Below are 24,701 nucleotides of genomic sequence, written 5' to 3'. Positions count from 1 at the left end.
ATCTGAGGCAATCCATTGTTTACTTAGCTGAGAGAGTTTCCTTTTAGCATCCATATAATAATTTGCAATCCTCTTTTAAATGTTCTTTACATTTTGGGCCATTTTATTCTCAAAAAATCATTGTTATTTGTCAACCTAACTTTGGACCTCAGAGCTACTGAACAATTTAAATTGAATTTGGTTAACACACATATTACAGCATGTTCTTCTATGTGAATATGTGATTTGAGAAAATGTTGCAGCTTAAACTGTAACCACGGCTGCCTGTAAATACTTGAATGTCTGAAATATTAATAATAAAAAAAAAATTTGCTTTAGTAATTATTTAGTTTAATTGTGTTCCTTTCTTTACTACAACAGAGTAAAATGTAACACTAAAATGTATTATTTCAATATAGAATACCATTATTTTGAAAGAATATTCAAACCAACCAAATGCTTTGTTGGTACTGTTTTAATTGCAGCTCACACATTAAAAAAAATATGCTGAAGTCAATGAGGTCTGTTTGGACTTTATTACAGTCCATGAGGTCATGGAACTACACTCCATGTTGGCTCTAGAAGTTCTATAGTATACATCACAACATAGTCTCTATGTTGGAACCACAGATACATCGGACTTCAACAATCAATTAAACCTTGACCAAACAGGACAGGAAATGGCAACCTGTCATCGAACAAGGACAATGGATTCTCCACGCAAACCTCCACACCAAAAACTATTGTGGGTCACTTCCTATATGCAAAGCACCGCCCTCCTTGGACTGGAGATTGCTTTACTGTATATATCACTTTACTCTGCTCCTGAAGTGTTCTCCCTATCGCTCAACAGGTTGTCGTAAATGACCTCAAAACACATTATTTTTCTTTATCTGTAGTTCTTAAGCTACCTTGTAACCGTGCTAAAGCTACTGGGGCAGGTGCCGAGAGACTGGCGGTGATGTACTGTACCATAATGAGAACAGTTTTAAAATTCACACGATGAGACCTGGACCCTGTAACCATGGTAACAGCTCTGTTACTGAGCATTCCCAAAAGTCAATGCAGCAGACAATACTGTGGGGGGGGGGGGGATAGTAAATGTTCCTGAATGCGACCTTTTGCAACCATGGCCTTGTTTATAAATTAGGTCTTAGCTATATTGATACACCAGCCACTGCGGAAGCACACTGGATGCTGCGATTAATAGTGACAGATGCTCCTGATAAATTAGTACTTTTTAATGCCCTGTTATTAGGTTGTTTTGCTTTCACTTGGGTTCTTTAAAGCAGTGGACTAGAGATTGGGGTGGAGATGTTGTCCATCACAGGGTTTAGTGTACATTAATAGTGGGGCTAGAATGATCCCAGATTGACATGCCTGAGCACACCCCCATCCCTCTGTATAAAGAACAGCTCAAAATTGAGGCACTCCAGCTTCCTAAGTGATTGGGAATATGCCTTTTTAGATCAGTCTTCCAGATCTCAATTTCCCAGGCTTGGGCTGGAAAGGTGACCGGTTTGGAACCCCTCAGAGCCTCCACACACTGACTGTGTTCCTGCAGCGCCAATCGCATCCCCTCACTAAAGGTGCAACTGTTCCCTTTACAAGCCTCCATTAGAAGAGCGGCAATCATTTATTTCCAATGAAATACAGTGTGCTTTATTCCCATGGAATGGATAGGTCAGAGACCTGCGACAGCGTCTACAATTTATGAACCATGTGTTGTTTGGAAGCGAGCCAAAACACCTTCAATCTGATAGAGGACTGTAATCTACTCCGATTGCCTGCATAATGGCATTAATTGACCGTGTCTGAGTTCACATGAATGGTGTTTATGAAAGAGTTTAACACAGCCGTGGTTAATTTGCTAGCTTTGGAGCACAGAGCTTTCAGCATCGAGTTGCTAAATGTGAGGGCAGCTTACTCCTGTACAGAGTTTAATAGATAAAAAAATGCAGCTGGTTGGTCCTGAACACAAAATTGTATTAGACTCTCAAAAACTAAAATTCAACTCTTGCCTTAGGCATCCTCTAAGTCACTTCGGATGCTTACTTCTATTTAAATGTGCAATGTGAAATTGTAACAATGAATAAAGTTGTGCAAAAAGTTATGGAAACTCAAGTTAAGACAATGTAATGGGACTAAATTCCTTGTGTTTTCGATTTCCAGTACTGCATTGGTTTAATAATTTCCCCAAAACAACAACCAGAAAGCTTCCTTATGGAAATTAGGCTTGTATTAAATCAAAATTCCAGTGCCACTGTAACCGTAGTCCAATAACATGTTTGCATACAGTAACACATGGGTTACATCCTTTTGATTTCAAGACATGCTGTTTTACGGAGTTACAAAAACAATGAACACCTTGGCAGAGCTTAAGAGACCTTGAATTATATTTCCTAATTGACTGGTTTAAGTTTGATCCTTTTAATATCTATAGAGGTTTTAATAGCATACCTAACTTAAAGCTTGTCTTAGATCTTTGTGCTGCTACTGCTGCCCTTAACATCTCTGTAGAGTATCACCCAGCACATAAATAAAATATAATTATTGAATGCATGCAGATCTCCAGATTGAATTCTCCTCTTATGTTTGCTGGCTCTCCCACGTTGACTACTTTTTATTGATTTGTCTGGCTCTAAAAGTCAGCAACAAATTCCTCCTTGAACACAACATGTATTAGTTGTGTATTCCAGACATGTGCCTGATACAAATCCTGCTTTGAAACCCAGTGGAGGCAAGAACAGCACTGTTTCACAAACCAGTTAATGATTTTAAAATAGATTCAACTGGTTATCCATTAGTTTTTAAATGTTGTATGCCTTGAACTCGCTTTCAGAGGAATTCACTACATCTGTCCAGTAGTGTGACACTGGGAGCAGGTGGAGCCAAGCTGAAATAGAGGCCAGCCTCACGTGGCTTTATGTAATGAGGAGTAACACTCGTGGCACAGCAAAACTATAAGACACAGGAAAGGAAAAGTTTACTCTTGAAACATATAGAGTAAGCAACAATCATGAATTCCACATTAATTCATATTGATATACAATGATACAGAAGACAGCGTAGAGAAGACAGTGGACAATTTATTAAGATTTATTAAAAAAAATAAAGTTCATACGTTATGAATCAATGTCATATAAGGCATCTGAACACCATGTCATGCGAATAATGGTGCTGCCTAGAACAGTTAGTCGTTAAAGTTTATTAAACTTTGAAAGGTGGCTGTTGGATCATCCCAGACTGCAACCAGGAAATAAAGGACCACTGCATCGTTAAGCAAATATGTATCCTTGCTGTTAGACGCACCTGGTGACTTAAATAGGAAGACAATGGCTTCAGAAGAATCAGGACACCTACAGTAAGGAGTCAATCGATACACACGGGAACGTAGGAACAGAACGCAAGCTGTATTGGCCAGAACAGAGCTCAACATGGATATTCATTAGAATCATAGACGTGACCAAACTCTATAGGTGTTGCATCATGGGAGTACTGTTTTTACTCCTTAGGCTGTACTGGGTGTAACTGCAAAAACAAAAGCAACACATTTCTACTTGTAAAGCTCTTTTTGTGTCGAGACGCCTCAAGACGCTATTATAAAACACAGGCCCAAACAGTCAAACTACAAAATACAAATTACAACACAATTACAATAAAAAAAATAATAAACACTGAAACATTAAACTAAGTCTCTGTGTTCATTTTGAAGTATTTAATAGAATTTGAATCACTGAAATATGAGTTTTGTAGCATAGTAAGGAAAAGCACCTGCTTCCTGGGGTCTGTGCTCTTCCAAAAAACCAAGATCTTGAAACCACATTACACTACTGGGTATATTTGAAATGAGCAGCTCTGTATCATAACCAGGAAAAAGAACAGACACAGCAGCAAGTAGCAACAAGAGAAAGGAAATAGCAAGCTCATACATTTTTTAATTTACATCACTGTCAGGGCAGCCCCACATGTATACATGAGTGTAGAGAAGAGACAATTACTGTACAATATATTAGTGCTAGACGAGGACATTAACCTCTTTCTAATTATTGGACTACGCTTTGCAATATGAATTGATGGAGAGAATATAAGGGAGAGGAAAGGACATGGGATCACAGTAAGTATCTATGAAGGAGCTGTTAATTCAATCCCTCACTAAAATCCATGAGAGCTTACATTGCTGTTTCATTGTAGTGTGTTTAACACTGCACTGTTTAAGAAGGACTGAATGGTGTTACAAGGACTGGAACAAAACATTAACTGTACTAACTGCTTGTACTTTGAATTTGTAATTGTACATTTAAACCCTATGTTATATATAGCAAAAGTATGTAAATCAGTGTGCTTACCGGTAGGAGGGAGTATTAGTGTTGTTGACGGGAGGCCTGTGACATGAAAAATAAAGAAAGAAAAGTTCATAATCTGTGCACACACGGCAAAATGCTCATATTCTTTAAATGAAAGGGTGCAGACTTTTGTTGGAAGAATATTGCAGGAGTGGTGGTTTTTTAAAATAGAAAATACACAGTAAAAAGAAAAGAACTTCCCTTTGAATTCGGCCATGGTTTGTTTGTTTTTGGCAGCTGCGAGTGACATGCTGCGAGGGCGAACATGCGAGTAATTTTAGTGATATAGATAAATACCTATGTTAGAAATAAAATCAGGAAAATCAGAAAGAAAAGAAATAATGGACATTCTAATGTACTTTATCTGATTTTTGCAAATTAAATGTATTATAAAATATCACTTGAATTCGGCTGATCAATGTATATAAGCTCACCTAGGCAGAGGTGTGGTGGGTTTTAGTTATTGTGGTTTTGTAGCCTGACGAAGTAGCAGTAGCAGCAGCAGACAGGAGCTCAGGAACTGTTTTGATGTCTGGAATCGCTAGAGGCTAGCTAATCATCTGTTAAAGCTGATCTTGAAGAGCTCTTGTTTATTTGTTTATTTTTCCATGTTTATACTTTTGTTGTTGTTGTTTTGATAATAAATGCTTAAATATTGCACCTTCCATCTTGGACTTCTTGCCTTGCTTTCTGCTCACCATTACTGCAACTGTTTGGCAACCTCAGACTGTCTAACTTGCCTACGGGAAGCCAAGACAGTGTCTGGTATTGTAAGGTTGCAGATAATGGAGGACTTGTGGGCCTCGCTGGCAATAAAACATTCATCTTTTTATAATAAGTCAGTTTCAATAAGAATTGGCCATTGTGTTGAAACATTCCAAGTACATATTCCACTCGAAATCTGCAGATGCCAGCTGCACAACAATCTCAGAGTTTAACTGAATTCTGTATGTTCAGCGTTTATAACAAATGATAAATTACCAGCAACAAATGACACCACTAAACCGTTCAGCTCCCAAAACAAAACCTTTGTCAAATTGAGTTAGTGGTGAATTTGATCAACCTAGTGTTATATAGTGTGAGTTCAGGGAGACACATTACACAGCAAGGGGAAAATCAAAATCACAACTGACGATAGCTTCTTTATTTGCTTATTACAGACACACTCTCTTAACACCAACTGAATGTTCCGCGACTATCGTGACGCTTCCGGGTGTAACTACACTACCCCAGTACAAAAGGTTCCTACCTTATTAACTATACAAGACAAAACTATGTCCCACCAGGATAAATCCCCAGGTGGACTTTTAGAGCAATTTACAGCACTAGGGAGTGGGGAATCAGCACGGATTGAATTAACCACATATCAGTAGTTATCCCAGGATTACCCCTAAAAATAAGTAGTTGATGCAACCCAAGGGGAATGCTAACTGTCTTGTTCCAGGTTATTAGAGTTTCACTGTAATCTTAGCTACTCATTGCTCTCTCGATTCACTTATTTGATCTCATATTCCACTGCTGTGCCAAGCAACACCCAAATCAAGCTTGTAAAGAAACTTTATATAACAGTACAAACCACATATAAAGACTATCCTCAATAATTCATAATAGAAACAGCCTGCCGCAATATTTACTGGTATAGTCGTTACAAACAGACTCAATTCAGTTGCTTTGATTTAAAACAAGGAATCCATTTACTTGCTGTTACCGGTGTAAAATGTTTTTCTTGGTTAGTTTCCGAGTTTTTGAGTGTATTTATGTTCACAATTTGCTAAAAAAAAACTTGTTTGTTATTTGATTGATTGGTGGACTGGCTGTTTACACATTCATGTAATCCTTCTTGGCATCATCTTCCTTCAGTCTAACCAAAAAAGAACATGTTTTATTATGTTTAAATGTTTTCTCAAGTTCTGCCTGGATTTTGTTGTCCAACCAAATTTCTTTCACTGTCCAGATGGTTCCCCTGAACAATTTCCGATTGAACTTTATACTTAAAATGTTTGCAGCTACACATAGTTCCCTTGTTGTTCAATAAAGTCAAGCAAGTCAACCAATACACAGTTCATTTTCCAGAAAAAGCATTATATAGCAAGTTGTTGCTATGGCAATGATTGTTTCTACTGTATGTTAATACCTTTTATATATACAGCAGTTTACTTTTCTTTAAGCGATTTTTCAAGTAACACAAAAATAGGCACCATTAATTTAAACAACAAAAAAATGTACTCCTGGATTATGTAATGTCCTGTTCTACGCAATCAGCAACAATGTACAGTAAGATAGCAATTAAACGACCACAGCAACACTGAAAATTAATGGCTGTTGGAAAACATGGATCGATAATTGATTAGGAGTTTGCTACTCATGTGGACTGGCAGAGCTATACTGGTGTTGTTTTCTGAAAAGAGACTAATATTGCAGATAGCAGACTGTTTGGTTCAAAATGTACTGCTAACCATTGATAGAGACGTTGCGTCTACAAGCTCTTGCCCAACATTGACTGCAAGCTAACGAGATAACAATGCTGTGGACTACAATAGCACAGGCTCTAAAGACTTCAGAGAGATCGAAAGAGATAATGCCACTGGGATCAAAGGGGGTCGCAAGAAGATAACAAAAGGCAGATGTATGGACCTTTTGTCTCCAGGAGTGTGAAGAATGCACTGAGTTCAGAGGTTGTCACACTAGACTACACAAACACACACACACACACATACAGACACACACACACACACACACACACACACACACACACACACACACACACACACACACACACACACACTCAATTAACAGAATAATGTGTTGTACCTTGACCATTGGTTAAGTGTCAGAGAAAGGGGAGGTGGACCATCTATACAGAAGGGTATTTAATGTCATGCAAACATTGTAATGATGAGTATTCTGTTTGTCCTGTACCTGGGACCAGACTCCCTGCATATTTCAATAAACTTAACAACTGATTGAAGAAAAGGACTCTGTGCATTTTTCTTGAATCTACTTAATCACCATCATTTTTTTAAAGTTACTTCAATGGCACATAATAAAAAGGTTCATTTTGATAAAATATCAATTTTTGTAGGGTTACGCTGAACCAAAAAACAATAGTTGAAAGTTGCTTGGAAATTAATGCACAAAGGATGGGAAAAAATAACGTTAAAAGCATCTTGGATGTCTAAGCACAAGCTCCACAGTGCTACGTTTTGTTAGACAGCTTGTCTCTTGGGCCAGTCTTAATGAGACTCATTTGGATTTGCTGTGACAGTTTCTTTCTCCCAGTGAAAGTAAAACATGTCAACAAAATCTTATAGGTCAATTGCTATGGAAACCGTGCATAAAGAACATTATTAATGACATTATTTAAAACCACCACATATTCTAGTGGGAAAAGACAAATAGAGCATAGAAGACACCGAGTATATGCTAGCTGAAACGGCGGCCACAAGTTTCTTTTAGTGTGACTAAATATACCACCATTTGATAGATGTGTTTCTTCAGGTAAAAACTTTTCTTTTTAAATGTCCATTAATATTTTGGAAGATGTACAGGTCAAAAGTGAGAAATCATCATGATCTCAATCTTCTAACAAATACAAAAAAGTTCCTGTGGACAAAAAAGCTTGTATAACCGTTGACAACTTGCTAACAAACACATTAAGAAATGTAGTTCACAACTGGTTCAGACTAGCAAGAAACAAAGGTGCATGCATCAACAACCATAAGAGGCACTAATAACTAGGGATGGGAATTTTAAACGTTTAAACGTACAAACACTAAAGAAGTGGTTAAACGTTTAATAATATGCTATACGTATAACCGATCATGTGGCAAATGTCACCAAACGTGTATTTTTGATGCATTAATTTGAGTAATTTATCATCAGTAGTCTGTTGAGTATCAGAATGCTCTAGTGCCACAATAAGGGAGGATATTATAAAAAGGATGGGGTTTGGCAATTGCATCCAAGTAGCTTTTCTAATTGGTGCAACAGAAAGATTGACACGGGGGCCGGTTTTATTGACTGTTAATCTGGCGCTTCATTGGCACACTGTGTGTGTTTACACCTGTGGTAGGCGTGGTATGGTATCAATTCCACGGTAGGGTAATAACGTTAATGGCCAGCGTTTCTTCAATTTGTTCTATATTTTAAATGTCATCTCTAAACCAAGGAAGCCACATTTGGAAGTATTTTGAGGAATGAGAAAACCGTGGTATGTATATGCCAAACAAAACTGCTGTACCACAAAAACACAAGTTCAATGCTTCACAATTTGAAATGAAAACATTATTGAGGATGGCGCAACTGATGGCAATAAAAAGCAAACAGCCATAACAACATTTGCTATAGATTTGGCCGAACATTGGGCGTGATCAAGTTGTCGCCATCTACTATTAAGTCTTTGCCATGTTAAAACGTTATTTGATTATTTAGAGTTATTTACTTAAATACAAGCCAGGACTGTCAGTATCAGAATGTAATATAAAGAGTGTGTGTGTGTAGATATGGATTAAACATTTAAACGCTGACATTGCAAAGCGTTTAAATGTTCATAAAAATTTACCAAAAGCACAAAATAACTAAAGATTATAACATAACATAGACTGCATGCAAGAGAAAATAAAAAAAAAAAGGTTGTTAAACAAACAGGAGAACAACAAGTGACTTGTCAGAATGCTGCTGCACCTTTGTTACTACACCTTCAATCAAAATCAAAAATTTAATTAATGAGGTTTGGGTGTTTGAGGAGAAAAATCACTAAAAACTAAATGGAAATTACCAGGCACCAATTATCAGTAATAAAGAACAATGATTTTAAGAATATATTATAAGTAATGTAGCATTTCTGCCCTAACCTTTGCCTTAAACATAACTTAATCATTATAAGCTTACTAGGAAGCCGAGAGGTTACAGATAATTATCTTACTTACTGTAGTTCACGTTAATTTATATTCAGTTAATATAAATCAAACATGTTTATACTCCATGACATGCATTACCAATCATGAATATGGTTTTAGTACACTATACACGTTGAGTTTAAACATCTGTAGTACAAACCCTGACCTATTTGTTCATTTTGTTTCTTTAGACTGTCATTATGGCAGCTGACTATCTCATTGCCTGAAAATGTCACTAAGCCTTTCATTGAGAACCAGTTTTGCACTGCTCATGCATTTTATTTCTGATCATTTTAGATTTGAACAGCACTTCCCCACTCTCTTCACTGCAGAGGATCGAGCACTTGAATGCCCTTTCAATTGAAACAAAATCAAAAAGACATTTAAAATTACAACAGCAGTACTGGTACATCCACCTGCTTATTACTGTATGGTTTAACCTCTACTGTCCAGGGATTCGAGAAATAACATGGCGATTAGAGAGGGTCGGATTAATGCATAGGCAAATTAGGCAAACTATTCAAGATGTCAGCAAATGTCAACAAAAAAGGCTACTGTAGATCTGTATGTCAGTAAAAACAACCTTGATTTGACTACATGACAATGTACAGGTATGTTTTTTTTTATGCATTATTGTGGACATACAGTTGGTGGACAACAGTTTGAGCACCCTCCTATATAGAAGTATCATGCTTTAACAATCAACATATGGCGTTCTTGTCCTTATTCCAACTGTTGTCTCTTTATTCAGTAAATCGGGAAAGGCGATTGTCAAGCCCCACTATGGGATTGACGCAGGCTTCAGGTTTTTCCTGAATTTATTTTGAAATGTATTTAGCACACCACCTTCAATTAAACTGTTTGTCAGATTCAGTCAGTTGTCAGTTCAGAGCAATGCGTATCTCCAAGCAATAGGGACTTATTAGCCCTGTATATAACACACTATAACAGCATGGCAAAGCATCACTCAGCTTTTTCACAGATAATAACAAATGTATATTCTATTTAACAGTAAATAGAAACTAAACAAAGTTGTATTTGAATACTGTGTTAATTTACTGTGTTTCCATTTTTTAAAACTATTTACAGGTGTTATGCAATGTCTTTGGAGCGTTGGATATGAAAAAGCAGCCAATCAATGTGTCTCCTGAAACATCCTGCAGTCTCTGTTGAAGTGAACGCCCTGTTACAGCAGATCACAACACTGCAGGAAATCAGACAACTGCATTTTTCAAACTATTAAGAAAGAATCATGTTTCCATTGGTCTGCTAGCGACACACCTGACAGGGGAGTGCTTGCTTGTTATGACTGTACATTGCATCAGATAACCAGGGCTTCATGGGATACAGAACATCTTTCAATGTAGAATCTGTGTCATTTCTGAACTAGATCATTATATTTCTTCTAGTTCAATAGCTGTACAGGAAAAAGGAGACTACTTAATGAACCAAACACACACACACATACACACACACATATACACATACATATCAGCAGCTGCCTCTTTGAGCTAAATGATATATATATATATATATATATATATATATATATATAATATCTAGATATATATAATGATATCGATATATATATATATGTGTGTGTGTTTGTGTGGTTTATATCATTAATTTCTAAAATGCATATTTATATTCTTGATAATAAAAGATGAATCCGTAGGACATTAAAATTACAACATAAAAATTATTATCGCTACTAATGTGGTGCAACCTTTAATGGCTGTGGAAATAACAGGCAGAAGCAAAAGGAGGCAGTTTAAGCTCTTGTGTGCGTATTTATTCACAGAAACAAAACAAAACAAATGAGTACTGCGTCTTTAAATATGTCCCCCTATATGTAATGGAGCCCAGGCAGAGCAAGTAAAAGAATGTCAAAAGAATGTTTTATCACTATTAGCGGTTCTCATATACTGTAAGTAAAAATGAAATTGAAGTGTGTATGTTAAACTGGGTCCTATGAAACGATTGCTAAAGCCTATATGGCAGTTGTTCTCAATCCTGGTCCTGGGGGACCACTGCCCTGCTGGTTTTTGTTCCAACCAAGCTCTCAATCACTTAATTGAACCCTTAACTGAACTAATAATTAGCTTAATTTGACTTTTTAAATAGTGTAGCTTATAAAAAGTTAGAGAATTCAAGTTCCTTATACAACCTAAAGTGAAATCTCTATCTGTTTAAAATAATTAAAAAGCTCAGATTAGCCAGATTATTAGTAATAGTAATTCAGCATTTGGTTGAAACAAAAACCAGCAGGGCAATGGTCCCCCAGGATCAGTAGCGAGAACCACTGCTATATGGGATCAAATGCCTTGACAGACTGCAATAATGTGATTTCCTATGATTTGAAGAATTCCAGTTTAGTTGGCAAGTGCAGGCAAGATGGTGGATCGCATGGATACAACATTGTGGAAGGAGGTTTATACCCCTATTCTCCATTTCATAGTAGTAAATATTGAAATTTAAAAAATACTAATACTAATGGCATTATAAAATGTTAAAATGAAAACAAATCAACCACAGAAACACAGGCCACATGTACCGTACCTACTGGCAGGTTTCTGTTAATAAAAAGTAAATATACACCTATATATATATAACTGTTGATCTTACATGTATCACTTACATATCATACACAAGGGACCAGTGCTGCTAGATCAGTAGAACACACCTGACACATTCTACAGTGGCTCTCAAAAGTATTCACACACCCCCCCCCCCCCCCCCCCCTTGGACTTTTCCACATTTTATTGTGTTACAACATGGAATCAAAATGGATTTAATTAGGAGTTTTTGCCACTGATCAACACAAAAAAACGTCCATAATGTCAAAGTGAAAAATAAAATCTACAAATTGTTCTAAATTAAATGACAAATCAAAACAGAAAATAATTGATAGCATAAGTATTCACCCCCTTGAGTCAATATTTGGTAGAGGCACCTTTGGCAGCAATTACAGCCATGAGTCTATTTGGATAAGTCTCTACCAGCTTTGCACATCTGGACACTGCAATTTTAAATACATTTTGATTCCATGTTGTAACACAATAAAATGTGGAAAAGTCAAAGGGGGTGAATACTGTATATGCAAGCCTTCTTCTAAGGAATAGAATGGAAAGCTTTTCACATTCTTTGTGCTCCATTGGTCTAATCCTCTGCCCTTATCTTCAAGTGTTTCTGACCAGAAAACTCTAAATAAATATCATTTTGTTTCATGAAGAAGTACTTTAGATTTATGTCAGAAACCAACCTTCCTGGGACGCATTAACAAGTAAATACATTAATTAACTGATAAACAGAAGTCTTTTGACCGGATCTTCATGACCTACGACTTACCAATGTTGTCAACCCAGTTTCAACACAATTGGATGAGCTGTTCTTCAGATACTGTATATGTAGAAATGTAAGTGCAACATACATAAATACCAAAAGACAGACTGACACATTCTCATATCTACAGATTCTCACATAACTAAATAATGCACTTAATAAATTTCATCACAGTTATAAGTACATACTAATGCCTCTTTGTCACAGGCTTCACTGGGGAGAAGGATTTAAAAACAAATCCGTCTATACAAATTGAAATGACAAACACAACAGAAAGGTGTGTATTTTAGTAAATAATTCTAAATTTGTCATATGTAAACATGAAAAGGGCTTTCAGGAATTGTCCGAATGCTTAAATCCCATCTGGCACTGGACTTATCAATATAATCTTTAAGATCCCTATTCTCTTTCACAGTGGAGTATTGTTTGCTTGGTTTAAGCTTTCCACGAAACATCCTAAAGCATGAGAAAATGCAAAGGGACACATTTTAGTATAAAACTAAAGAAACTATAATGAAATATCTGCTTCCTGCCATTAAATCATTTCTTGCTTCTTACTATTGTTAGAATGGTTCTTCCCAGAAAAATATGCATTTGCCTTTGTCCTAGCTTCACATTGGAGCCTTATCTACAGTACGTACCCATGGAGTTCTATTCAATTGATATAAACTGCAATAGCTCTGAATACCACATACTGCTGAGATCATTAAAATAGATCCCACCTTCAGCGTTACTGAATAGTTCACAACAAAACACATTAATTACTGTTGCTGCCTGCTGTGTTGCACATGTTCGCAGTATAATTTTCAAAATAATAATTATTTCATACCCACATACCCCTGAACACAAATCAGTTTTGCCGAGTGTTTTCATTTGAGATATTGTCTTTACATGAACACGTCATAAAAGAGCCACTCTGCATAGACCAAAAACAATTACGATTATGGTGAAAACAACATAGCGGGAATACATACAACACAGCAGCCAGTAACATTGGGTTTTTCACTGTAAACGTTACAGACTGTTCTTTATTCTATGCAATACAGTATTTGAAAGCACTCTGCATATCACACAGGCTTGAGTATGCTAGTAGTATAGAAGTCTAGCAAATAATAAAAGTATTTTGTTTCAGTTTCTTTCTGTGTTTTTTCCAATGCCCCCGAACGGGTATATTTGATTTAATCAATTCACTTTGCCCAAAAAACACCAGACCGATTGCAATTAATGCCTGGTCTCATAAATTGCCTGCATTCTATTGGAAGATATATCTCAACATCATGAAAATAATGCTAAATGAATGTTTATGAAATCCTCTTCATGATAAAAATATTTTAAAAACTCTGATCAGGTTATTTTTCATGTACAATCAAATGTCTTGTTCAAAGCATATTACCAAAGTCCTCTAATTAATGTCTTCGCAGCGTTATTGTTCAGTGTTTGCCTCGATATATATGCTAATTGTAATATACAGCTCATCCTTCCCTGGATGAATTTTCAAGCTTCCATTTTGCTTGCTCTCTGTGCTTTACCATTATAAAAGGCACCCAACTCTGCTCCACTTTAAGTAACTGTTTACTTAGAGAACCTGTCTGGGAATTACCAGTACATTCTGTTTTGCAAAGTGACACCCCAAGGGACTGATAGAACTGTGGGCCACATTGGCACGCCCGAGGTGAACTTTAAAGGGCCCCTTGTTGGATAGAAAGGCAGAAATGCCTGGACTGGAAAGCAGGGGTTAGGCTACACCCAGGGGCTGTGTTGTGCATTCTGTAGTACAGGTGTATGGGACACGGGAGTATATATGTACGCATATTAAAGAGCCACTAGTGCCATTCAATGAAAATGGTCCATTTATTATGTTGCCAAATATTTTGTGGTGATGCGTATATCTAAAATCAACAGAAATCTGATCAAAAAATCTTGGCAGTAGTCTAATATTGACGATATTCAATCTATCAAATTTGGAATGAGTGGAATATTTAAATAGGTCACAGGTTTTGTGCTACTTCAAATGAACGTCGATAAATCTGATTAAATGGCTTCCATAACCTCAGATGTCAAAAGCTTATATTTTCTCAATGGACCCAAGATTATTTCATTACACATACAGTCAGAAAAATGTCTGTTCTGCCTATTATCAGTTGTCACTACATGGGAAAAAAACAGTATATCACAAGTGATGTCTTCAAACAAAACAGAAGCCAACTTGAGAGCAAACAGGATCCCATGTGCACCCTGGAAACAGGATGTCACTTCTGAAATATGGGCTCATTGCAAAGATTGTTCTCCTGGTCGTGCTGAGTTGCTGATGTTCGCTGGGGGCCCACAAGACTGCATTGGCCTTTGCGTGCCTGTGGGTTTTGATGTAAAAACATCATCTCATTTCGCTTCAGGGACCCCTACTGGTCAGATGCCCCACGAGTCCAGGCAGAGAACTTCCAGGCTGGGACCTAGGTCTCCAGGGTTGAGTAGCTTGGTAACATCAATTGCTTAGGCTTGACAGGTGAACAGATGCAAGTGGCTGGACAGCAGAAATGAAGACCGCCTTTGAGCTTTAGTCACCCTCATTGGTGACTTTTTTTTTTTTAATTCAGTAGCTAATGGCTGGCTAATGAATGTTCACCAACAACATCATCACTGACCCCTTTTGGATATGCAGTGTTTTCTAATACAGTGCTTCCTGTGCTGTAAGCCAGTTTTATGCCAGCGGTCCAACTACAGCACAAGCTGTAAAGCTTTGTTTATTTTGTATCCATGGTGTTAAACTAGAAAAAATGCACAGTGAAAGTAGAACAAGGGATAAAAAAAAAACTAATAAAAAAAAAACTAAAATATGTTGATCGCAATGCAATGCAGTGATTCTTCTCATTCTATTAAGTAGTCTCCAGTCATCACTCCAGTCCAACGTGTGTATTTTTGAGAGAGGCTAATGCCAATGGTTTGGCGTAATCTAATTATCAGTCACCTGAGTAAAGGTTTCTTAATTACTGATCTAGCTATGCAAATAATGTTTACACTTTTCATTTTAATAGTTCTGTGTGGGCTGTGTAATACATTTTTATTTTCTCTAATCTGAAACTGTGGGCAGTTTGCCAAGAAGCACAGTCCCTGAGCCTTCTAAAAATGTCAAATCTGCAAGAATGTGTTGCCATATTTCATTCTTGGAAATGTTTACCCATAACATACTGAACTGCAAAAACAATAAACAAAAAAAAAACAAAAAAAACTAATAATAATACTACAGAGAACAAGCCTTCTGAATTAAAGGTGGAGTGCACCATATGCATTACTTCTTTGAGGAGGTAGTTACATGTCGGTAAATATGGATGTGTTTCTTTTATAACATGTACATTACTGATGAAGGGGTAGGTACCAGGATCATGTGCATATGTAATTGTGAAAAAGGGGTTGTGGGTAATCCACTGACAGACTGAGAGACACAGGAAGTTAGAGGCCACAGGCAAAATCATAACAATGGCAACATGGAACAGAAAACACAAGGTGACAAAACAAAAAACCACTGAGAAAACAAAACCACAAAACAAAAGGTTGTCTTGAAGACTGCGAGCGCCACTCCGCCATTCAGGGAGCTCCAGCTGACACACCCACCTCGCTATACTTTGGGATCTAAATATCCCTAAACTCATCCCTGCTCCATTTACTAATTAAGACCCAGACCCCGGTTCCACTTAGTGGTTGGCGGCTTTGTTTTCTTCGGTTTGGTTGTCCAGGGTAGTGTGGACAATCCACAGCCTCAGTGTGTCAGCATTCTCCTTATATGGCGAGACGCTCCGCCGGGATACACCCACAAAGCTAGTCAAGAACCCGATTCCCTGCAAACAAACTCTGCTGGTAGAACGTCACAGGCAAAGGATCCTGCTCTCCAACTATTTACCAAAATAGGAACGGAAAAATGTAATAAATACATTTTCATACCCACTTGCATGCCTTCAGCACTGCTGCAGTAATACTACCGAATCCGAGCTCTGTACAGTTGTTTATTTCTTGTTTTGTAAGATTAACAAAGTTTTATCTTTTAAAAAAGTAGGAGTTGATTAAAGACTTGAGTAAACAGTCCAATAACATGCTCCTGTGTCTTGAAACCCAAGGACTGACAAATTAAACTTCATCTGCCACAGTGTCCGGGAAATGTTTGAGTTATTAAATTGAGTTATTAAATTAACCTTACGAGTTGTTTGTCACTTGGTAAGATTAACGGTTATATTTTAATTAAACAAACAATTGCATTTTAGTGTAAACCATGATAAATCAGGCCCATGGTAATGTAAATAATAGATGTGTTAAGGTAAATGAGACACATGCTTAATGTAAATCAAAGTTATATAAAAATGTATTCAGAAAAAAACGAGATGAAAGATTGTAAAGAAACTGTCTGACACAATGCACTGCAATCAGTATTTAAGCCATTCATTTTTCCTGTGTTTCCCTGTTCCACACATTTCACAGGTAAAAATGGGACACAGCTTGTGATTGTGAAAATTTTTTTTTTTACTGTAACAGATTAACCAATGGGTGATATGAGATACTGTAAATCATACCCAACAGTAACTGTTATGACAGGTAAGTTTTATGAAATTATGATGAAAACTAGTCGTAGGGGAGGGAGAGAAGTCAGCATTGCTGAAATCCAACATGGTGGCAACACTTATATTTTTCACATGCAGATAAAGAAGAATTCTCAGAAATCACCATGGAAACAGATGTGTAGTAATGTGTGACTTTCCCTGTTTCCTGGTAATTAAAGCTCTGCAAGACTTTGATTCCCCTTCTTAGGCAGGGAAGCATCATTTTTAATCTCCAGCTTTAAAAACAGATCACAGCCAGCAATGATGTGTGTGTGTGTGTGTGTGTGTGTGTGTGTGTGTGTGTGTGTGTGTGTGTGTGTGTGTGTGAGTGGGTGAGTGTGAATGTGTGTGCGTGTGTGATGTACTGTATTTAGCAAATCATTTATACATCTGACAGCGCATATTGTGTAGGTTTGCCCAGCAGTGAATACAGATCAATTGAAAATATTTCAGCTGTAGAATGCTGGTGAACTGGAAGAAAGAACTATGCTTGCAAATTACAGTGCATCGTAAAATCTGAATTGTGTGTCAGAGTTAAGGTTATCAAGCCTGAGGCAATTTATAGTACTTGCTTATTTCACAGTGCTTATTCGAAAATGCCTTTTGTAAAGGCATTTTTCTTAAGAGGCTTGCTGCATCTTATTGGAAGGTCTTGCCCTTAGCGCTATAAAGCACTGGTTTATTGGAAAATTAAACACATGCAGAGATGGCTATTTAACAAAGGGACTGATATTGTCGTCTTCTGAAAAACTATGATATTCCAATTAATATAATGCTGTGGCAAACATGGGTCGGTCACATTTTAATTTGCTGAACATGCAGATGAACATTCAAGTATTCAATAATACAATATGTTCAATTTCAATTAGAAATAAAAACTGATAACCACACTACTGAAGAGGTCCATCTGAAGAGTACAGTTAAACCCTTATCAAATGCAGTGGCAGATCTTAACAACAACAACAACAACTACTACATTTCCAATGGTCATAGGAAAGGTAATAAGTGGGTCTAGAAATCACCTGGAGTGACCCCAATTGGATTAATATAGAGTTAAAGAGTGCAAGTATTGAGATCTGCCACTGTAAAAAAAGACTCCATAGACTCTTACCCACAGTAGAATGCAATGCAATAATACACAACAGGCTTTCAAGGGATACTGAGATATACAGAACAGACACGTCAGGTGTTGGAAGTTTTATTTATTTCAGAGCTCAGTTCATATGTTAATAAAAATAAAACAAATAAACAAACAAACAAAAAAAAGAACACCTTACCATATGTTGTTAGCATACTGTATACATTCCAATATATTTCTAAGAAACAGAAATAATGCATTTAAACATATGGACAATCATCCATAGTAAAAACAACAATAACTGTGCTGAAACCCAGCACACAGGGCCTATGAATAGTGGTTTTAAAGCAGCTCTTCAACATTAGCATAGCAGATGACTAAAAATATGACCTTTGAGTCATGTTGGTTTATTCTACACTTCGAAATATAAACGATCACTGGTAATGACTTATTCTGTCAGCGTTCTCCTTTCTTCGGCCAGTGATAACTCACGAACAACTTGATGGAATGGATACACACCTATTGATTTAGGCTTGATAGGAAAGTGCGGGGTAGTACTATTATAATATTATAATACTATTCTATTACTATTCAGTACTATTATACTATTCTAATTGGCAGTACAGATACAGCAGCATGAAACACACTAATTTACACCATGTAAAGATAGAGATCAACTCTTGACTAATCAGAAGCAGAAAAGAAAGCTGACCTACAGAACAAAACTCTAAAGAACTTAATATGTAGTGCCCAAGTCTGAACCCAATTGAATGGTCACCAACACCACATTTCCTGCCAAAATAAGAGGTTTATCATTTTCATATCTTACTAATAATACAATACTCTTCAAAAACCTGATATGTCAGGGCCTTTACACCCAAGTTCATTTGTGGACAGGAAAATCCAACTATCAATGTTTCAGTGCTGACTAGTAAAATCTATTTACTCTTTAAATTAAATAGTTACATTTTATTTGCATTCTGGTATACATACATTCATAAACCAGCCATAAAGGAAGCCATTCAAATAGCTTTGCTTTAAGACTTTTTCTTCAGCAAAACGTGCCCGTCAACGTAGGAGAGCTGTGGTTTAAAGATCTCATCTAAAGGGGGCTCCCAAGTTGCACATCTGGTAAAGGCACTACTAAATTTACACAATAATAAAAATTAAAAAAAAATCTCATCTCATCTCATCTCATACTAAATTGCCAACACACGTTAATTCAGGGTACTGTCCATGCAGAGGCTTTATTGGCATGCCTCAAAGTTATCCGGATTTCTAATCCCAAACATTACCAACTGTCGGAAAATCCCATCTCAAAAAAGGAATATCATTGAAGCCCACCTCACCGGCAAACAATGACTCTGGAACGCTTTCCCTTCCAGGGTTAAAATTTTACTTAAAATATTACTTCAAAACTGGAAGGCAGAGTCTTGATTAAAATCACAAATGAACCACAGGGTTTAAAATGTGTAGCACCACACAGTGTTAAAATATGTTTCACAAATATTTAGGAAGGTTCTTATACATGACGTGTTTCATGTACAATGTTATACATTCAAATGTCTTTCATGTACAATGTTGTTGCCTATAGAAGCATCATCATAATGTGTTGATAAACAGCAAGGCCTGTGTAAACTGGATCAAAGTGGCAGATTACTAGATGGCACTGGCTCGCACATGAAGACACTGTGGCTGATCTACCCCGTGTTACATGTATCTATGGCACACAACTAGAACTAAAGAGCAGCTCCTGAAATCCAGTGAAAGCACCTCAATAAAGACTTAAATAAAAACATTAAAAACTACAGTATTTGAGTAATTGCAAATGAAACATGTAAGGGGCTAGTGAGATGAAAAAAAAGTGATGCTTCTTACTTTAAGAATTAAACATAAATCTTGCAATAAAATAAGCATACTAAAAGAAAATCCAAATAACATTTTGATTAGAAGTATGTTGAAATTAGTTTTTCATAAACTTGAACATGATTGTGGAGCACTGCAGATTAAACTGTAGACTGACTCTTAGGTTCACTCAAACAAGATTGTGCAATATTACCGTATTCCTTCAAATTTAAGACGCACTTTAACCATTATTTGCTTCTCAAAAATAGCCTGTATCTTAAACTTGAGTACAGTACAGTGATGCGTTTATTAAAATCCCCCTAAAAATACCCGTGTACACAAACAGCAACTTGACTGACTGCCGAGAAAAGACAAACCAAAATGTTACCGCCCGATCTCAGATCATCAATGACATACAGGCTCCATTTTCAAAGAAGCATCATTAGCTTCCTGAGGAATTCGAAGAGAAGCTTTTACAATTTTAGTACTGGGCAGATCGGAAATGCTGATCAGTGTTGTGTCATGCTTGCTGTTGCAGGGATGCATGATGCCGTATGTGAGTGAGGGGTTTGTCTACGACAGAGACGTTATCTAAAGCACTAGTACACAGCACAATAAACGAGATTCATGGTCAATCTACAACAACACTGTTTCGAGTCAGTTTTGTAGGATACAACCTCAATTATGCTGCTGTATTTTTGTAAATGCATATTTATTTGATGTTTTATTTTTCCCTCAAATTGAGGGTGGAAAATTTGGGCTGCGTTTTAAATACGAAGGCGTCTTAAATTCGAAGGAATACGGTATAACAAAAGCGACAAGATCCCCAGTTACCCGGAATAAAACGGTAATGATCGCAAACGAAGCGTTTGTCCGCTTTATTTATTATAGTTGCACCTCGGAAACCTACAGTCACTAAGGTTCTTGACTCCTTAGAACAGAAAGAAAGGTTGAGCTGGACAGTTTTCTGCAGATCTATGACAATTCCTGATACACACTTGCATGTTTGGTTTGTTTTTTGTTTTGTTTTGTTTTATTTGTTTGTTTGTTTGCTAATCATAAGCTGCAAGGTAAATATGACATATTGTTTAGTTATTATAACGCACATTGTGATGTACTTTTACTCAGATCAATTCCCTTCTGTTAGTTTTATATAATTATGCATCCAAAGAGATTAATATTCTTTTATTTAATACGCTGCAAGCAGTAGCAGGAGCAGAGTGACAACTTACTGGAAATCAGGTTTCAAAGGGAGGAGAACGCTTATCTACCAACAGCTGAAAGTATAATTGGAGAATGTACACACAAAGCAAACTGTTAATTCCAGTCGAGTGTACAGGAGGATATCACACCTTTACAATACTTTTTTGGACATGTTTTTAAACATATTTTATATACTGTACTGCACCAGCTACAAAACACCATGCTGAGATTCATCATTAACGAGGTTCTTCACTCAATTTACACACCTGATCTTCTGTCCCAATTCTAATTTAAAATATGTTTCTCAATGTTTTGTGTTTGTGCCAATACAGAGAGAATTCATCCAGAGGACACAAAATCCAATTTGTGCAATTTTAATAACAACGTGTACAAAACTGTACTTGAATAAATTGTAGTATTATTTATTTATTTACTTAGCGACCACAACCTCAGTACCGTACGTATTGTTTGTTTAGAGTAGAACTGGATAACAAACATTCATATGCTGTTTTCACCAAAGCACTTATTGAAACACACGTTGAAAGATGTCGGCGTCACAGTAAACAAAGTGCTGAAAGTATTTTGTATGAAAAAACAATTTCAATCAGGTTCTTCGAACAAGCTACGATGGCATTTTTGACCAGACTCTTTCCTACGCAGGTTTGTACTGGATACTGACTGCAAATAGTAGATGCGCTTTCCCTCCATAAATACCAGATTTAGCTAAATAAATAAAGGATCATACTCAAAAGGCTGCACAGACGTAAATGTGTAAGTACACCCTCTATGACAGACGGGACGTAGTTAGATTCAGTGTCCTGCAAACATGCAGGGCATGTGTTAAGCAATTATTCGGCTATTCAGTCAATTAAACACCGATGACTATCCCAGTGCAGCTGAACGACAGAATGTACTCAGTCTTGTTGAAAGAGAGGAACTGTTTTCCAGTTTTGCTTCTGGAGTAGCTGAATACAACAACAAATGACATATAATATATGGCAATTACACGAAACGCAAATTATATTGAAGGATAACTTAGTTTGAAAGACCAGAAGAGAAATGCCTCATGTATACGTCCTTATTTGAAGTTTTTCAGATAATTTCAACAACCTCAAATTGACAAATAAAGATTCTCCTCGTTTGCAAGAGATCTGATGCGGCTAAATCACCAAGCTTGATCAAAAAGGGCACTGCATATTACTGATAACGGTTAGGCTTCCTAAAATAACGTCCCAAAAATAGTCAAATGATCATGCTAATTAGAAAACTGCAGTTAAACTAATGGAAAACATGTAATTTAGGCAATTTAATCCACAAAATAAGCAATACATTTGTACTTTCAAATGACTCTATTCTGTTGTTGCACATCAAAACGATCACAGGTGAAAGTGGCGTGACCCGCCTGCAAAACCAAGAACTTCACCAGCACATCAATGCAGATTCTTAAGCACTGTATTTCCACCCCACTTTCACAAATATACTTGATACTGTCTTTGCAAACTGACATAACCCCTCCAAAAAGAACAACAGCAAAACAAATCAATAAAAAAATCATTATTATTTTAGTAATGAAAAAGTATGTTTACTTACAGGCTTAGTTCATACTATTGTAGCCCGCCCGCTTTCTTTATTTCCTCTGTTTCGGCCGGTATGTGTGAGGTTTGAGGTTCCTATATTTACATCGCGCGTTGGTTTGCTTTAACAAAAAAGAAAGAAAAAAAAAAAAACACCGTAGAGATTGTGAGCGGAAAACCCACACAATTACCGTAATGAACAGAATACACATAACATAGCATGGCTTTACCGTAATCTACCACCTACAGACAATCACACACAAGATACTAGATATATTTTAATCGTACTTTCAGAAAACTTGCACATAGTACCAATATAAATCTTTATCTTTCTATGCCAATCATAGATCAGTACATACCAACTGTAAAATATCTTTTCTTATCCTTTATTCCAGATCCTTCATTTTGTTTGAATTGTTGGAGGAATATAGCACATTTTCAACAGATTAAAAAAGATCATCTATTTAGCTATTTGCATACAGTAGATAAAGATCTGTGTAAAATTAACTGCTTGCACGTAATATAGAGTATACATGTAAACACATTTGTTGACTTCATAAATTTAAAAAAAACACACACCGGGCAAAATACCATGATATCTATTTATATGTTTTACTATGGATCCACTGCTATGAATTTATCTGTGCTTTTACCATGGAATTCCAAAGTAACAGTACAGTTCTTAAGAAACTAAGTCAAGTAGTTTTGTAGTGCCTTCATCAATGTAACTTTTTTAATGGACAAACCTATTTTTGTCAATAATGGGTCCATATTATATCCATCTACGATGAGTTTCTATATGAGTAGCCCCCCCCCCCCCCCCCAGCCCCCCACCCCCCTCCCCCCCCCCCCCCCCCCCCCCCCCCCCCCCCCCCCCCCCCCCCCCCCCCCCCCCCGAAAAAAATATGCATTATTTATCCAGTAATTCACAGCTAAGAATTTTCCTTTAAATATTTTAACAACCTACCCATAACAGAATGCTGTGTAACACAAGCATGACACTTCTTTCAATAAGGTGATGCAGCTTTTACATACTATAGAAGACATGTCAGGGATGCTATTTCCATTGTTTTACTATTCATTTTAAGGCTAGCCCGTTTGCACAAAAGTGTGTGCAGAGGTGGCAAGCATTTCATTTCTTTTTGAGCAAGCCTTGTATGCAATTTAACTGTATGATTTGATTCTTTGTTCTTTTGCCACAAGTATCTTATTATAATGTTTGCCTATTCAACTGGCATTCAGACACAGACCTTTACAGCCTGAAGGCACTCAATCCTAAAGTCTATGCAGCTCTATTATACCTGGCAACACATGGACCATGTGTGATAAAGACATTACAGTACTTCCAGGTACAGGAAATAACAAGGATAACTATAGTGTTTGCTCTGCTCCCTGATCCTTGTCCTCAGTGAGAATTTTTTTTTAATAACACTGGCATAGCAAGGATAGATCAAGATTTTTCCATATGGCTGATATTTTTTATTGTCCCAAGTAGTTGAATAATTAATTTTTGTCACACTCTTAAAACCACCCTCCTAGCTATGCCACTGGTCTATACGTGTGTTTGACAGGGATAGTATTGACCCTTACACCCTGTCACACAGCATAACAAAAATATTTGTTTCCCGAGCTGTGTAACAGACCTTGAAATTGAAATTCATAAACCTGCTACTTATGTAGTTGGGTTCTACTACAAGAAGCTGGTTTAAACAAACACTTAGTGTGCATACATTCACAGAAGAAGCTGGGAAAGGAGCATTTGCAACATAGGTATATTTGTTAATGCACAAAATGTTATAATACAGTTACAAAACCTCATTTTTTGTAGAAACGAAGGGCAGTCTGGCCTG

The 24,701-nt window shown here is 36.8% G+C and overlaps 1 protein-coding gene across 2 annotated transcripts in view; it reads right to left on the bottom strand.

The window, feature by feature from the left end:
• Window positions 1-23,026, bottom strand: part of LOC121329564 (tumor protein p53-inducible protein 11-like) — a 62,076-nt gene extending 39,050 nt beyond the window's left edge. The window contains exons 1-2 of one of the 2 annotated variants that reach the window (XM_041275205.1): window positions 22,868-23,026; window positions 4,329-4,364 (exon numbers count right to left, since the gene is read on the bottom strand). The gene's annotated coding sequence lies outside the window, so the exon portion shown is untranslated. The remainder of the gene's footprint in view (window positions 1-4,328; window positions 4,365-22,867) is intronic. The other variant, XM_041275206.1, reaches the window with a different exon arrangement.
• Between the last annotated feature and the right edge of the window lie 1,675 nt (window positions 23,027-24,701).

Source organism: Polyodon spathula, chromosome 17 (assembly GCF_017654505.1).
Source record: "Polyodon spathula isolate WHYD16114869_AA chromosome 17, ASM1765450v1, whole genome shotgun sequence".
NCBI classification, from domain to species: Eukaryota; Metazoa; Chordata; class Actinopteri; order Acipenseriformes; family Polyodontidae; genus Polyodon; species Polyodon spathula.
The sequence above is the reverse complement of the archived record's forward strand: the minus strand, read 5'-3'. Positions and strand labels throughout refer to the sequence as shown.